Raw genomic sequence first — 10671 nt, forward strand, 5'->3', positions numbered from 1 at the left:
TGTCTGTCTGTCTGTCTGTCTGTCGGTCGGTCTGTCTGTCTGTCGGTCTGTCGGTCGGTCTGTCTGTCGGTCGGTCTGTCTGTCTGTCGGTCTGTCTGTCTGTCTGTCCATTCATCCTTCAGTCAACCGACATGCATTTCTCTTTCTAATCATCCTTTCATCTTTCTAAAATTACGACACGTACGTTTGGAGTTTTTTTTCTCCCAGGTCAAGAGGCCGTCACATTAGCGCTTCGTGTCTCAGCGAAGTTCTTTGGGTTAAGAAGACTGAAGGGGTGATCGCAGTGTACGTGTCACAGCCCACCCAAGGGGCGCACAGAAAAAAATGGCAGCTGGTGATCTCGTTACTTCTTTACGGATACTTTTTTTTACCCATACCCACTTCTTCTGCCTCCCAAACTCTTCTAAAGCTCTAAATCCGTTGCTTCATTTGGAACCTCTTTCGTTTCTATAAAGTACTTACTTTTTCACGCTGCCGATCTGAAATTTCCGACCAAACGAAAAATAATGCTTAGTTCAGATTAGAGCGTTGACGGCAAGTTCGGGTTGAATCATTAACTTTTGTCTTGAATTTTCCCTTTAGCTTTTAATCTTTGTTGTTGGTTGTTGTTTTTTAAAACAGTATTTTTCCCAACGATTACACCGTGCAAAAACGAATTCTTCTGTAATTAGTCATTCTTTTGATGAACGTGTTTTTGTTCCAGTCTCAATAAAAAGCAATCATTGAATAAAATACAGCTTTATCTTTGTTCAATCAAGTCACATTCGAAAATTGAAGGTTAATTTCGAAAGAAAATCAAAAGAGCACATTACTTCAATCTGAGATTTACGCGGAAGACGTTTTCTGGTAAGCCACGTCTTATTTCTTGCAAATTCGATTTTTGTACTCCTTTTTTCAGTTGGGATGGAGAAGTGTGGGTTTGGTTTTTTACGCGTCTGTTTTTGAATTACAAGTGCTAGATTAATAGCAATCCAACAGTGAGTAAACAGGATCTTTTAGAAAATACCCAAATACGTTCTGCATTTCTTGCTCTTTAAGCTATCCAACGTTTATGTGTAAAGTGATTTTACATACGACGTAAATATAACGATCGTTGGCTTTTGCATTACGGTAAAAGAAATACTGCGTAAACAGCATTCAATTAAACCCCACTCACAGGTCTTCACGCCATTACACTCGGATCCTTCAGGTAAACGATGTTAATTACCGGAACAAAAGATCTTTTAAACTGGGATATTAAAGGCGTCAAAACAGTTCATGGGGACATGGCGAAATGCCCCCACACGAAGGAGATGGAATTATGGCTGAGAACAAGAAAGGCCACAAAGAGACCAGGATAGCGAAAGTGTTTTGCCGAAAAAGGGTGGGGGGGGGTGGAATTGAAATGAGCTGACAAAAACTAAACACATGATGCTCGCTTTCAATTTTAAAAAATCTTGACACTGACTCACACTCATCTCAATATAATGCGATTACATTTGAAAGATTGAGGCTTTACAAGACGGACCCACCAAAAAGTCAAAACCCAGGGACCCCGAACAATAACAGTTTGAAAATCCTATGGGTACGCAAATAGCTACGGAAGTATTGTGGTGGGCTTTGATGCGAATGATAATATACCATAGCTCGAATTCCTAATGACTCGTTTGAAGAGTGTTCTTGGCACTCGATCCACGAGGCTTCTTCCTGAAAATGGTAATATCTTGTTCTGGTTTGACTCAGCCAAAGTGGGAGGGAAACCAAAACCTGAGTTCAAACTTGGGTCATCTGTACCTCAGCCAAGCATGATACAAGCTTAGCGATGTGCAGTTTGGACTATACAAGGTTCCAAACCTTTAAGCAGTGAAATTTCACTACATTGGTCGGATTACTTTCAAAACAATAAACAAAAAAGCGACGATGTGCCTCATATTTCCTACAATTCTGATAAAAACGCTAGGGTCGCCGAGGGACTCTGCAGCCTTAATTATGCGGCCTGGGGGCTCTCTGGCTTTTCTATCCCTGTGGTATCTAATTGGGAGGAAGGTCATTGCCCGCCTGAAAACGAATATAATCGTGAGGTATTCAACTCGGAATTTCCACCGACTGCGAATGCTAACATTGCACGGTATTGACAGGCCCCCATTTGTTTTAATCAAATATTTATGTTCCGATGTCCTGGGGATGACGGGTGCTTCTCCGGCAGAGAGATATAGAATATACCCTGAGGACATGCATGGGTCTCATGTGTGTATTTATTTTTGGCATGTGTTGATTTGTCGTGTCCTCTTCCGGTCCTATAATGCAGGCACTTTTAGAATTGTATGCGTACGATATATAATTGTGTGTGTGTGTGTGTGTGTGTGTGTGTGTGTCTGTGTGTGTGTGTCTGTGTGTGTCTGTGTGTGTGTTTGTGTGTTAGCATGCGTGTGTGTGTGTGTGTGTGTGTGTGTGTGTGTGTGTGTGTGTGTGTGTGTGTGTGTGTGTGTGTGTACCCACATAGACGTGACACAAGCAGGCACTTCTACTATAGACTTACGGAGATACACAGAGAATGAGTAATAGAAATGTAACAATTTAAAACGTTAGTCTTAACCCCAGAGTAATTTGCATGAAAAAAGTGAAACTGTACAAGTTTAGCGCCCTTTGCAACACTGCATTTATTTTTAAGAGGCGGGATCTCCTAATCTAACACACATCCCCGAAGCCAAATGGGAAATTCGTGTAAAGTGTCTTTCCCAAGACCACCACGTCGGAACAGGCAAAGAGCCTCGAACCAACGAACCCGCAACCACAAGATTATGAGGGGGCTCTCGTGGCCTAGAGGTTAAGGTGTTGGCCTCTCATTCAAAGGTCCCGGGTTCGATTCCGGGTAGCGACCAAAAAATTTTCTTCTCTAAAATTGTCTCCTTTCACATCCTTTCCTGATCTCTAACAATGTTCTGTTGTCTGCTTTCATTTCCACTTTCTGCCCCCACCCCCTCACCTCCTTTGCCCCCTCCTCTGGGCTCCTGACTCTTTCTGCAGCCTTTCTACTGCTACTCCTTGGCTCCTCCCAAGTGCTGTCTTTCTGCCACACCCCTGATTTTCTGGTAGGAAAGATCTACACCTAGCCTTCTCGGACAAGGGCGAAAAATCTCGGAGGGCCCGTGTGCAAGTTACGCACGTTAAAGATCCCTTGGTGGTCTAAAATCGATAAGAGTAGGCTTCGGCCGCCACCCGGGCAAAATTCAAAATTTCCTACCAACGAAAAAGTATTAGGTGTGTCCCGCGCGCTCATATGACCTTATGCAGTTGCGAGCGCCGTAAAACCCTATACTAAACAAACAAACAAACAAGATTATGAATCCGGTAGCCACAAGACAACCGAAGCCACTCACCTGCAAGAGTATACCTATAATCATCCCCTTAGCTCCGTTCCCAATAAAGCGCTCAAATGGAACGGCTTTACAGCTGTAAAGTACTGGCTTTACAGCTGTAAAGAACCGAAGCTTTCAGGGACACGGCAATGAACACAAAACAAAATTAATTAATATAAAAGCTGATGAGGTTTTTTCACACTTTAATTCTACTCGCGCCCTACCCTTGCCCTTGTACGTCATCATCCAAGTGATTCAGAAAGATTGTGGCCAGTTTTTTGTTTTTTTGTTGTTTTTTTTGTTTGTTGTTGGGGGGGGGGGGTTTACACGATAATAGTTGTAGTGCTCAAAGTACATGTACACGCGATGTCTGTCATATCAAATCTGTATCTCTGCTTGTTTGTCTGTTTGTCTGTCTGTCTGTCAGTCTGCCTGTTTTGTGCGTGTGTGCGTGCGTGTGTATGTATGTGTATGTGTCTGCAAAAGTTTGTTCTCCGTGTGCACATATATGTTTTTTGTGTGCGTGCATGTGTGTGTGTGTGTGCGTGTGTGTTTGTGTGTGTGTGTGTGTGTGTGTGTGTGTGTGTGTGTGTGTGTGTGTGTGTTTTGGCATGTATGTGTGTGTGTGTGTGTGTGTGTATGTTTGTGCATACATTGGCAAGTTAACAGGTCATAATAGAAACTGTTTGGAAGATATCGGATATGTACTCAATGTGGGATAATGAAGGAAGAATTTCATTGTTCGATAGATGTTTACAACAGAGATGTAGTATAAAAATATCCACTCTTATAATAATTTATGACAAAGAACAGGGTCTTATGTTAGTGTTCTTGTCTACCGATTGTTATACTATTACCAGGATGCTGCCTCTTTTGTTAGCGTCGTTTTTCCCTAAGAGCGCTTGTTTTGTTTTGTTTTTGTTTTGTTTTTTAACATTTTTGTTTTTATTTTGGGTTCCTTGTGTTGTATTTTTAGGAGGTTTTTGTGGTTGGGGGTGCGCAGGTCTTTGGGGTTTTTTTGGGGGGGGGGGGTTGTGTGGGTTTTTGTTTGTTTGTTTGTTTGTTTGTTTTGTTTTTTGTTGGATTTTGTTGTGTGTTTTTCTTTTTGTTGGGTTCTTTTTTTTTGGGGGGGGGGGGTATTTTTTCATGAGAGGAGGCATCATTATCAACCCTAATGTTGGGCGGCAGGTGGCTTTTTCCGACTGCACTGAGGGTAGTTTTCAGCCAGACGGGCGTGCGTTATCGATCGCGGAAGATTTGACTCAGCGTGTGCGCTGTAATTACATAATGTCAACAAAATGTGGTTCTTTTCATGGCAATCACTGAAGCACAAGTAAAGGAAAAATATTTTCACACACAAAAATATGAAAATGTAGCAACCAGACAGCTTTTCAACAGAAAAGCATCGCCTGAAAACGTTATTTCGAAAATAAGCAATACCCCTCTTGAACGGAATCAACTAGGTAACACACTAAAACAGAAACGAAATATATATCAAAACTACACAGCAGTAATGTATGTACTCACTCTAAAATTTCTTCAGTCGAGTCGTCTGTGGTATCATCCATTGTGAAGCGAAGCAGCAAACTATAACGTATATTGTGAAACGTTCTGTTCCAAATTCTGTGGAAACGTCCTGCCTCTTCTATCGTTTTTGACAACAATCCTGGATTACGTTCATTCTTTGCACGAAATACTGGCACGAAAGCAGTAATTCCAGAAAAATAGCATATCCTTAAAGTCCTCAGTTTTGGTTTGGTCTTTTTTAAAACTGGTTTTGAGGTTCGTTGTTCTGTTGTGCTCTTTATTTGGTTTTGAAATTCGTTATTTCATGTTTGGTGACTGATGCGTCCACGTAATACGCTATGTGAAACAGCTGTACGAGGGGGAAAAGTAACCTTTTCTTCGAAGGGGCGTGAACAAAAAAAAAAAGAATAAGAACATAGCTTCTGAAAAAGGATTTATTGATCGGCGTCGTGCATTTTATTCGAAAGACTAACATTTATCGTATAAGGATTTAACATTTTGCTCAAAAGTTTTCAAACATAACGTCAGCCAGCTGTTCACATGTTCTTAGCCCCCCCCCCTTCGCCCCCCCCCCCCCCCCTTTCTTTTCTTTCTTTATCGCTGTTTCTTAATCTGTGGGATCAATTGCATTGTATATGCTCAAGAAATATTTAGACGAAATTAAAATTCTAACTGTTAATTTAAAAAGCAGGAAAATATACATTATTGTTACAATTGTTACAGTTGTTACAGTTGTTACATTTTTTAATATTACAAGTAGATCCATTAATAAAATAAAAGAGTTCTTTTTATCTCTCCTGACCAAAAATTGCTTTCTAAGCACAGTACATTTTAACAACTTGACAACGACCTGTACCTTGTTTTTACTTGTCACACGCGACGAGTCAAATAATTCATAATCGTGGCATTTGAAAACGATGTGTTGTCAGAGTTTAAAAACAAATGAAAGCTCTCCAACGTGGTATCTGGACGGAAAATAACATTTGCTGTACGTGTTTGTTCAATATCATTAGTCTTAAGCAACCACCATGTTATTATTCGAAGCACATGACTCAAAAACTAGGCTCACGCTATTAAATACTTCAAGAAAACAGTAGTGTAAGAATTCGCACCGTTATGTACACACGCACTCCATTGACTGTGAGAGTGTGGGCAATGTCCGCGACAGCTATAAGTCAATGGTGACGTTTAAAATAAATAGCCAAAAAAAGAGGCCGATTGCCGCGTATGCGCAATAACCGGAAGTAGATTACGTCACAGACCGCGAAAGCAAGCACTTTATTTTGAAATCTACGGAGTGCTCCTTCTCGTGAACCAGAAAGAGAGATCCGCCTCACAGAACAAATGAATGCTCCCTGTACTGTTAGAATACCATCCCCCGCCTTCCCGACCGCCTCGAATGATGCTGATTGTGGCAGTCGCATTCAAGAGAGAATGACCAATTTCCGACCAGAAGGACCCAGGGATTTGGGTGGGGGCTGGGGGGAACAGAGAGGGGATGAAGTTATGCGATACATCATTAGGGAGGGGAGGAGGGCGGATGGTCATCGTGATGAATGATTCTGAACCGGTGCCTCAACCGGTGGTTTAGGGACGCGTTGACTTTGGATATAAACGTCGGATTTAGGGCCGGATGGATGAGTCGCAGTACAAATACAGAACAGTCCGCACGGAGGGAATTTTTGCTCGCATGGTGCGTTATCGATTTGATGGATAGACGCCGTGATCTTTGCGTCCACATTACAGAGCCGGGCTACGTTCGTTGTTGCGCGCCCAAATTGGGAACTGGCTCTGCTGTAGTACCGCGGGGCCCGAGCGCCGGCCGCCAGTCCCGGGGAAGGGAAACATCAAGACACTGAGCGTGTCCCAAAAGCCTGACTAGCCGGCCATCACTAATGCTGTGGTAAACAAAGCGTGCTCCTGGGGAAACAAACTTCTCCCGAGCCAGCGGATTGAACCTTCGTGCTGCATTTAGCGGGTAATGGAGTGGGAAACTGCGGATACCGCTAGACCCTTCCGAGAGTTATGCAATGGCTTTATTTATTGACCATCAAATAGCCAAGCAGAGCATCGGGAAGAGTTGGGTTTCTTCATTCCAACGCTACTAACAGAGGATTTCAATATGGCAAGAGTTGTTTTTTTTCTTAATTTCCCTTCTTGTAAACGATCAATGAAAAATAATGTTTTGCGTCAGGTATTTTTAATCACACGTTGTTCTATCGTGTTGAGATTCAAAGAACTTTAGAAAAAGTTCAAAACTCAAATGATGACTTCAAAAGTCTTACTCCCGACCTAGACTTGGGCTGTCTGGGATACTTACTGCATTCATACGGAAAGACAGTGGTACTCGGAAAAATTATTTTCATCTCAGGTGTATTTAAACTGAACGTTCATCTGTTGTAAGTAATTCGAAGTTATTACACTCACAAACGCTGCATGGATATTTATACTCAGGAAACACTGGTGGACTAGCAATATAAATTGTAATACTGATTGCTATTTCATTCCCACGAGGTTGGGGGGGGGGGAGAAGAGTGGGAGATGAATTTGTTTTATCCAGAGATGCCATTTACGTACGTACGTATTCTGGTATCAAAATGAATGACCGGCAAACAAGCATTTTAAAAGAGTGGAAGGTCAGAATTGACAAGAAGTCCACAACAGTCAGTACTCTGTCAAAGACAATTTGCTGCATAAGGAATCTCACTTTCAGGCTCCGGAAAACAGTGTATCACGAGTGTGTTTAGGCTCCGTGCGTTTCGTTGGGGAGACCTGGACAGTGTATTCTTATCAGGAAAAAACCTCAATAGTGTTATATGAGACGCCTTAGAAAGACATTCTTCAGATAAAATGTAAGGACGAAATTATCCACAAAGTGATACCGGAATGATTAGGAATTCAAAATGTAAATTCACTACCCATGCAACACATACTTGAGAGGCAAAGCACGGAAGACAGACAAATAAGACGACAACTTTTCTACGAAAATATTCAGAAGTGAGGACAAAAAAACGGTCGTCGCAGGCAAAGCTACGACCAACATGTCAGCAGAAGGGGCGTAGCCTCAACAGAGGTCAGCTTTAGAACTCCTGGAAGAGACGGCTGAGGATCGCAGCCAAAGGAAGAATGAGGTCAAGACCAATCTCACACATGGTGAAAGAGAAATTGAAATACGTAGCAACGAAAGCGCAGTAAATATAGCAACTGGTCATCGATCATTTGCTTATGCTCACTGCAGCCAGCAAAAATACAGTGTACGCTTTACTTCATGGCAATCTGTAAAAATGTGTTGTTATGTTTGGCTAACACCTTACTATAGTATATTATGTTCATAGAACATGTCCATGGGGGATAAAGCATACACACTTTTTATTGCACAGGCCCTGGAAAGTACATGTGTACACACACAAACACACACACATACACACACACACACACACAGACACACACACACACACACTCACACACATACATATACATACATTCACACACCTTCTCCTACACTCATTCACAAACACGCGCGCGCGCTCACAACATACGCATAAACAGCAGACAATCAGACATACTCTTGTACGCAAAGCCATACCTTCCGAAAAGGCAAAGAGAGATGAAGGGAGGGTGAAAGGGTGGAGATGGGGGCGGGAGGAAGAAATTAAGTGGGGAGAGAGAGAGAGAGAGAGAGAGAGAGAGAGAGAGAGAGAGAGAGAGAGAGAGAGAGAGAGAGAGAGAGAGAGAGAGAGAGAAGGGAGCAAAAGAGGGGGGAGAGGATGGGGAGACTGAGAGAGACTTTGTGCGATCCTACAATAGCTAAGTCCGGGGCCCAGTAAATCACGTTCAGGATTTCCTCTGCCGGTCCTCTCCTGCCCATTCCTCCCTCGCGCCCCCTGCCAGATCTTGATTTAATTAGCTGTGTTAGGAACTAACGGTCCCATGTCCAGTCTGGAGCTGGCCACAAGAAAAGACGGAGAAACACAGAGAAAGATCGGAGGAAGGGGGAAAGTGGCAAGTCGCCTATTCGAAAAAGATAATGAAATGGAAATTAAGCCAACTGTTGGTTCAGATTTACAACACCCGTCTAGATTGGCTGAAAAGACGTTCAGATACCTTATTCTTCGGCCGTTCATCACTTTAGGGTCTCATGTTAAAGGAAAGTCGGGGGGTAGGTTTGTGTGTATGTGGGGGGGGGGGGGGGTTACAATTCAGACATGAATTACTCCGCCGCTCGTTTGGAAAGTGCCCCAGAGGCGTGGCGTGTGGACAAGGGCTTTTAATGGGAACCATTAAGACTGCTGGTGTCGTAAATTGTACTCGAAGGGTTTTTCTACGGACACGGTACGAACAAAATCTTCTCGACAGGCAGCTCAGTTTTGTATTTGGAAATAGCAAACAAAAGAAAAGATGAAAAAGTTCTTCAACGAAGTTTCGTCAGTCTGAAAGAAACATTTTTAATAGCTTTTGGAACCCAAATTGGTTTGTTTGATAATATATTGGGCAATATCCAACAAGTCTTCCTTTTGTATCTACCAAAAGTAACACAAAAAGTACATGATACATTATTTTGAGCAAGTTTCTAGTTATAACGAATCCCAACCACAGATACAATTTAAGCTCTCGTATCCTCGGTTTCATTTCGTTCTGAATATGACATACACATTCGAAGCGAGTGTTGATCATTACAAAAGCAATTGCAACAAACTGTATCTGAATCGAAATAGTTATGGCAGTTTCAGTTTGTGTAGAGTTTCGAATAGTTGTGATGTTCCTTCTTGGAAAACTGGTTTTATAGATTTGTTTTTCTTAAACGTTAATGTGATAAGAATATTCAAAAGCCAAGTACCCCTCCGAATAAGCACCCACGAGTTAACAGTAAATTCGCCGGTTGGTGAGCTAATTCTGGATTCTGTTTTCAGACACCGTGACCACTTTTTCATATGGTAAATATGCGTTGTGCTAACGGCCGTTTTGCACCTGGTTTAACAGAGAACAAGGGACGAGTACCGTCCTGTCCGGTAGCCGGGAATCGAACCTGAGACTCTGCTGCTTTTAATCCACCTCTCCATTGCACACTGCCCCTCCAACCACCAAAAAACAAAACAAAGAAATAAATTTAATTGCAAACCCACAAGCGCTCGGAGCTCAAAACTGATACGACTTCAACAACTCAAGGGGATTCCTGTTTCATTATGCTGAACCTCATTCCAGATATAAACAACCCTTACTCGTCGATATAATAGTCCAGGGTGAAATGGAGCAATCAAAGAGAAATCTAAACCACTCAACGATCTTCGCCCACTTGAAGCATCTTGTTATCTATTAGATTTAATAACCTTGAGAGGGTCTCAAGAGAAAAGGACACAGTTTCTCAGGTATACCCCAGACACCGGCTCCATTGATTACGTAGACAGACTCAATCTCCCGTCTCCGCAACCCTCTCGAAAAGCACCGCGAGTGGAAAGAGATTAAGGGGGGTATAGAGGGGTTAAAACGAGATATTCCCACGACCCACGGCAATTTAGATCGCACACAGAGAGGGAAAGCAGCCATGAGCCAAATTAAACTTCATAAATTATTGTTGAGTCCGGCAGCCACCGGGGTATTCTCCTCCCACCGCTCGCTCTCCGGTCTGCAGTGTCTCCACGCGCGTCTCTCCAGGGAGAATGGGTGAGCAAACAGCAGTCGTCTGCGTCAATCACAAGCCACTCACTCCGTTCAGAATACTGCTCTCTCCCATTTCGTGTTCTCTATCTATCTTCTATCTATCTATCTATCTATCTATCTATCTATCTATCTATCTATCTATCTATCT

At 42.6% G+C, this 10671-nt stretch overlaps 1 long non-coding RNA gene across 1 annotated transcript; it reads right to left on the minus strand.

The window, feature by feature from the left end:
* Window positions 1-4485: 4485 nt before the first annotated feature.
* On the minus strand, window positions 4486-8305 carry LOC118477221. Its single transcript, XR_004858224.1, has 2 exons — window positions 5722-8305; window positions 4486-5241 (listed from the first exon to the last, which is right to left on the minus strand). It is a non-coding gene; the product is annotated as an uncharacterized LOC118477221 (long non-coding RNA).
* Window positions 8306-10671: the final 2366 nt, after the last annotated feature.

Source organism: Aplysia californica, unplaced genomic scaffold (genome assembly GCF_000002075.1).
Source record: "Aplysia californica isolate F4 #8 unplaced genomic scaffold, AplCal3.0 scaffold00043, whole genome shotgun sequence".
In the NCBI taxonomy this organism is placed as follows: domain Eukaryota; kingdom Metazoa; phylum Mollusca; class Gastropoda; order Aplysiida; family Aplysiidae; genus Aplysia; species Aplysia californica.